We start from the raw sequence: 7,176 nt of genomic DNA, 5'->3' as shown, positions 1-7,176 counted from the left end.
GTCTAAATTGAGATGTGCTGTACATCCAAGTGCACACTGAATTTCAAAGACTGAATATGAAGTAGGAATGTAAAACATTTCATGAATAATTTTTAAAATTGATTAAATATTGAAATGATAATGTTTTACTTATGTTGGGTTAAATAAAATATGTTCTTGAAATTACATTTTTACTTTTAAATGAAGCTACTGGAAAATTTAAAATTACAGATGTGGCCGCCATTTTATTTTTATTGGATAATATTGTTCTAGAGGGCCCAAAGGAAAAATGAGGCCCATACTTTTCTTCAAATTGTGTCTTATACAACATCATACTGAACTGGATGTTTGCATGAACACTCTTAAAGGGTTCACATTTGAATATGAAGCATAATAAATGCATCTACATGAATTATGTTAACACCTAGAGATAATTTTCAAGAAAATAGCCTCTTCATAGCTATATATATTTTAGTTCTGATAATAATGATCCCAAGAGTCCACCATTTATCTTTTAAAATCTCCTTGATTGGAGGTGGGAAGAAATGTCAAGCCAGCTGTCTAACTACATGTCTGTCCTTTGTGAAAAAGGCCAATCTACTCCATTAAATCAGAGTTGCAACTATATTCAAATATCAGACCTGCTGAAAAGAAGCAATATAAACTAATTTTTAGTAAGGCTAAGAAATAAGGTTATCTATTTTCTCTTCTTTTTGTACATATACGGATCAATTTCAGAAAAAAAATATTTTTATTCCTTAACACAATTCTACGTCGAGAAAAATCCATTTATATTTGTACGGGACAAGGTCAAATTCTTCATAAAATACATATTCTATTAGATCATTGTGAAAACCTTGACCATTAAGGATGTAGTCATAAAATAATCCAGAAATAAAAATGAAAGGAGGGGCCTTCGGACTTATCTGGGGCCGGCAGCTGACTGACCCGGGGCCCAGGTCTGTGGCCTTAGCTGACTACCATGGGCTCCTTGTCAGCCCAGCAGTTTGCAGGTGGCTGTGACAAGGTACTGGAGGAGGCACCAGATGACTCGGCCAGGGCAGCAGTGGAGCCACAGCTGCTGCACCGTTCCCTGCATCTCTATGTGTTCAATGTGCACATGGGGTTTGGCTTCCCGTCCATGACTTCCCACACTGGGGTCGTGCTGGACCCACCAGTGGATGTCTTTGTGCAACAGAGTAAGCTGTACCTGGAGGGCTGCTGGAGCCTGAAGAAGGGTGAGGCAGTGGAGTTCATTTTTAAGAAGTCTGCCAAGGGCCATGAATCTATCCGAGACACTGGCGCTGGTTGGGTGTTCTGTATTGGGAGTGAGAGGAGGCCAAAAGAGAAGAATATGCAGAAGTGCAAATCAGGGAGACCGGTGCCACAACTGAGGAGGTCTAGACCATCATGCCAAGGGTTGAAAGCTGACACCCCAGCCCAAGATGTGCCACTTCTGCCAGAGCATCAGTCATTTGGTGGGTCTGTCCTTTTGTGATCAGGAAGTTTCGAGGAACAGGCATCAATCGGCACAATGGAGAAAGTGGGGACAGGATGGGTAGGAGGCAGCTGGCACTGCCTTGTGTCTCAGGCCGGGTTCCACAGCATCACTTCTCTTCCTTCTTGGCAGGGGGGTAATGGGTGGGGCAAAGGAACTCCAACCATACTCTATCCAAATGTATGTGAGGGCTTTGGGGGAGACTCCCTCCCTGCAAGCTTTGAGTCTCCATCCCCAGGATTTCTAGCTTTGAAAACGGCCTGAATAGGGAAGCTGTTTTCCCTTTAAAGAAGGATACTAGTATGTATTAATATTTCCCCTGCCAGAGAGAAAAAATTAACACGAGGACAGAAATCAGACCAAAAAGGACTACATTCTGTGGGAGGGAATCTCTCAGGGGTACGGCAGGGTTTTTCCCCATCTTGTCTCCTCATAACCCACTCTTGGGATAGGGTGCTGAGACTTGTCCCAAGAAATGGGTTGTGACAATAGGCAAAAAGGTTGGTTGGGAAACAGCTGCAGACCTGCTGCCCCTAAGATCACTCCCACCCCATTTCTGGGCCAATGCAACTTTATTTATTTGGTCCCTTGGACAATTGCACCATGGGTCCCACTTCCTCCAGGATGCCAACTGCATCAGTTATGTGCGAATGACATACCTAATGCATTTTAACTTTTTTTGTAATATAAATATTCTGGTTTTGTGTGTTTGTGTACTTTAAGGCCCTCATTCCTGTACTGTGTTCTCAGCTGCATCAGCAATCTCAGGATAGGTGTGCAGCAACTCTGAGTCTGCACAGCAAGAATACTTTGTTTTATCATCAGGGAGGTCAACTATTTGGAATGTATAAGCCAATTAGAGCTGGCTTTTCTGCCATAGTGTCCTCTTAGAGCCCCTCTACCTTCAATGTGTTGTGAAAAGCTAGATTTTAACTGAGTGGCCCCATTACTTGATCTCCTTCTCCTAGAACCGTGGTCGGCAAACTGTGGCTCGCAAGCCACATGCAGCTCTTTGTCCCCTTGAGTGTGGCTCTTCCACAAAATACCACGTGTGGGCGCGCACGTACAGTGCAATTGAAACTTCGTGGCCCATGCGCAGAAGTCGGTTTTTGGCCTGGGTGAGTCTATTTTGAAGAAGTACTGTTGATATTTGGCTCTGTTGACTAATGAGTTTGCTGACCACTGTCCTAGAAGATTGAAAATTAGTCTGAACAGGAATAGGTGGTTGGTGCAGAGGTTAGGAGAGGCTGGGCTGGGTGAAAGGCACAGAGGTGAAGCCAAGATTAGGTGAGGATTGTCTATATATGTAACCAAGAATTCCTGTTCCAGACCTGTAATCCCAGGGTTTGGGACTCACATTACATACCAGATCCATTGTTCATGACTTAGGCAGCATCACTTCTATTGCATTTAATTGGGGCACAGCAATTCACTGATTCTGTGCCAATTCAAGGAAAGGGGACTACAAAAACACATGAATACCAGGAGACATGATTTATTGTAGATAATTTGTAAATAAGATTATACTATAGTAATGATAAGTTTAAAAATAGTTTGTCATTGCTATTCCTATTTTTGTTGGAATTCTAATGATTTTTGCTTCCGACCAATGCTCTTAATGTCAGGCAAGTGATCTATGAGTACATGATGTAAAAGAGAGAGGGACTTGGTGAACTGAACAGAGGTAAAGGGAATTATGTCCCAGTAAAATTTCTGGAAACTCTTTACATTGTTCTATTAGCAAGTATTAACATTTTATATTTCTGATTCTATCTCTGTTTCATGCAAGTATTTCCTAGTTATTATAACAGTACATAAATATGTATTTCATTTTCACAGTTAAAATTTGATGAAGAGTAAATGTGAATTGAATAATGTCCAAGGTTTCTGTTATGACTGATTCTAATATTCTTCCCTAAAGATTTCATTCTCCATTCCTACTATTGCCCAATGCATAAAGGTGACCAAATAATTCTTACTGATATCTCTTCCTCTATATTTCTCCTTCCTCTTCTGTAGTCTAATTTTTGATACATAGTGTAAGGATTTTACCTTGGTGTTGTTTTGATCTTTGCCTTTAAAATACTCCAGTGTTCTTGTTGCCAGAAACCCTTCTTTTAACCTAAGGACCTCTAATTCTACCTGATTTTGGACTATTCAACTCTTGGCTGTATTTGTCAATCCTGCAGGCCAACCTCCACATAAATTGTGTTCTCTTTGGCCTCTATATCACTAAAAAATGCCACTTAATCTGCCAGAATGTCATCCCCACATTTCAGTGTCAAAATCATATGCCTTATTCATTAAAAACCTTATCAAAACCAGCAATTATAATTTTACAATGAAACCTCTTCTTTGAGCTTTTTTTTTTATCATTCTAAACACTTAAGCACTTAATAGGAACATCTATAGTTGGCTCTACAAATGTTTTTGACATGTGTATAATTTTCTTTGTTTTTTTTTTTAATTCTTTCTCATTAAATCAAACGACTGACCAGGAAACTTGTCTTTTATTTCTGTCGAAACTCTTCACTATCTCCAGCAAAGGGGTCATCATGTAGATATGCAACAAAATTGTTGGCTAAAAAAATCAACACTAGATCTTGGTAAACTATTTCTCTCTGTGCTCCAGTATTTTGCAGATTACGGAGAGGAATATTGTGAAGGTAATGAACCATTGGAAAAGTGTTTTTGAAATCCTTATATAGAGACTACTCTTCAACAATTGCATGAAATACTGCCACAATTGCAATGACTTCTGGATGCCATTCTGCTACAAATCTTCCACCTAGGAACAAAAGATAATGCCACTTGAAGAAAACTGGTTAACAACGTGACGTGCAAGGCCAAAGTACCATATACTCTACGCCACATCAAACAGTGGACTTCAGTTTAATCTCCTGACACTAGGACCAATGATACTAAGGAAATTTCAGGTAAGGAAAAGCTGTGGCAAAACAAAACAAAAATAAAAGGATTCTCTGCCAAGAACAGCTCAGTTCCAGTCTGGAATGTCTGTTTTATTGTTTCTAGTTTACCTGATAGAATTAGAAGGTTCTACCATATGGATTCTTTACTAAAAATCAGTTTAAATAGGTGGTTATCTAACACCATAAAAGTCTATAAATTTTTTTGAACTACTAGCTAAGAAACATTCTTCTAATCTAATGACAAGGACATAATTAGAAGAGAAAATTTCAATATTAAATGCTCATAACTCGAAGTTGAACAAATGATACAGTCAATACATTATAATAAAAAGTCTGAATCTTGAAAGATTTTAGGAATAATACTTTAGAAAATTAGTGTGATAAATGCTGATGGAAGGAGACTTGGCTTCGAGTGGTGAACTCACAATACAGAGTACAGATGATGTGTTGTGGAATTGTACACCTGAAACCTGTTCTGTTAACAGTGTCACCCCAATAAATTCAATAAAAAGGAAAAAAAGTATGATTGTTTGATAATAATAATTAAAGTTGGACAATTCTTATAAAAACTACTGACTTCCATTATTTAAACCAATTCTAATATCCTATAATGTAAAATGTTTTGATAATACCTCTGAATTTCTCTTATTATCAAATTGCTGTTTTTCCTTTCTAGAATGATCCATATTTTCCACTCTTACCCAAACTAACCCTTTTTCATCTTTTAGATCCCAGTCTACTTGTCACTTTCTCAAAATGCCATTTTCAGAGCTCCCCAATATTACTATTTTCTCCCTGATATACTCTTCCACTACATCTTTGTATATTCTTTCAAAATATTTATCACAATTTATAATTATGGATTTATTTTTTATTTCTTTAATGACTGTCTCCCCCACTAAACCTTAACTTCTGTGAAGGTAAGCATCTGTTGCTATTCTTTGACAATCTATAACTTCCATCTAGTGTAGTGCTCGATTTTTAGTATGTGAACAATAAATGTGTTGTATGAACAAAAGAATAAAAAGTGATAATGGCTCACCATGTTATTCAATATTACCAGAACGTTGATATGTTTTGATAAATAAAAATATATAATTTTAATTTAGAATTATTGATTCCCTAAAGTTGTACCAATTAGATGGGCAGCCTATTTTACTTTCTCTTTTCATCCTTTTTAAGCCCATCATACAATAATTTCAACTATGGATTATTTATGGTTAATTTTTTCCTCACCACAGATATGCTTTTTATTGATTTTAGAAAGAGGGAGGGAGGGAAAAGGGAGAGAGAGAGAGAGAGAGAGAGAGAGAGAGAGAGAGATATGAGACAGAAACATTGATCTGTTGCCTCCCAGATACGCTCTAACTGGGGATTGAACTTGCAACCCAGATATGTGCCCTGATTGGGAATTGAATCTGCCACCCTTCAGAGTAAGAGATGACACTCCAACTGAGCCACACCAGCCAGGGCTACTATAGATTACTTATATAAACTTTTAGGAGCTAGAGTTTATCATAAAAACTTTCCCTCTGAGACCAGGTAATGCAAATATGCTTACAAATTTTCCATCCTCCTTCTAGGCACTCCTGCAAGAATAGGAAATATGAATATCACGGTTGAATGAAGCTACTGCAATACTATCTAGGCATTGCATCTAGTGGTTTGTCAGTGGCCCATACAGCAGTTGATATGTTGATTCCAGAGTTAAGTAATCAAAGATACCTGGGAAAGCTTCAATATCACACAACCCAATTTACTCCATCTAGTATCACCAGCCTAGTCCAATCTTTTAATTCAGTCCATTTATATACTTTTTTTCCCCTTCCTCTAATATTTGCCTCATCATGCTGAGAGGAAAAATACAACCTGGTTAGGGCACATGCCCAGGTTGCGGGCTCGATCCCCAGTGGGGGAGTGCAGGAGGCAGCTAGGCAATGATTCCCTCTCATCATTGATGTTTCTATCTCTCCCTCTCCCTTCCTCTCTGAAATCAATAAAAAAATTTTAATTAAAAGATCGGGTCACAGGTCACACTGGTGGCTCTTTTGGATGGAAGGACCCACCCTGAGAGTTCTCACCTGTGACACTCGAACAGCAACACCCCTCTTAGAAGATCTGTTTTTATCCCCTTCTAGGTTCCCACAACCAGGGCCAGAGCTCCCTTGTATCATCTTTGTCTTGGCTGGAGCTATGTCTACCTTGTCAGGAACACTGGGCTGTCTCTGAGGCCCAGGTTGCATAATTATAAGATGTCTTCAAACTGAAAATTCCATAGTGGTTGTACCAGTCTACATTCTTACTAGCAGTGAATGAGGGTTCCCTTTTCTCCATAACCTTTCCAACACTTGTTATTGCCTGTCTTGTTGATGATGGCCACTCTAACACGTGTGAGGTATAACTTATTGTAGTTTTTATTTGCATTCCTTAATTGTTAGTGAAGTTGAACATCTTTTCTTTTATCTATTGGCTGTTTCTATGTCTTCTTGGGAGAGGTGTATTTTCAGGTCCTATGCCCACTTTTTGATTGGGTGGTTTGTTTGGTGTTGAGTTTAATGAGTTTTTAAAAAATGTATTTTGGAAATTAAACCTTTGTCAGAGTGACTGTTCGCAAATATCATCTCCCATTTGGTTGGCTGCTTCTTTGTTTTGTTGTCAATTTCTTTTGCTGTGCAGAAGCAGTTTAGTTTGATAGAGTCTCATTCATTTATTTTTGCCTTTACTTCCCTTTCCTTTGAGGTTAAGTTCATAAAATGTTCTCTGTGACCA

The 7,176-nt window shown here is 38.5% G+C and overlaps 1 pseudogene; it reads left to right on the top strand.

Annotated features, from left to right (window-relative positions):
- The first annotated feature begins 961 nt into the window (after positions 1–961).
- LOC102248567 lies at positions 962–1,541 on the top strand (annotated as a pseudogene).
- Positions 1,542–7,176: the final 5,635 nt, after the last annotated feature.

Source organism: Myotis brandtii, unplaced genomic scaffold (genome assembly GCF_000412655.1).
Source record: "Myotis brandtii unplaced genomic scaffold, ASM41265v1 scaffold568, whole genome shotgun sequence".
Taxonomy (NCBI): domain Eukaryota; kingdom Metazoa; phylum Chordata; class Mammalia; order Chiroptera; family Vespertilionidae; genus Myotis; species Myotis brandtii.
Note: the sequence above shows the minus strand (reverse complement) of the source record. Positions and strands in the feature narration are given on the sequence as shown.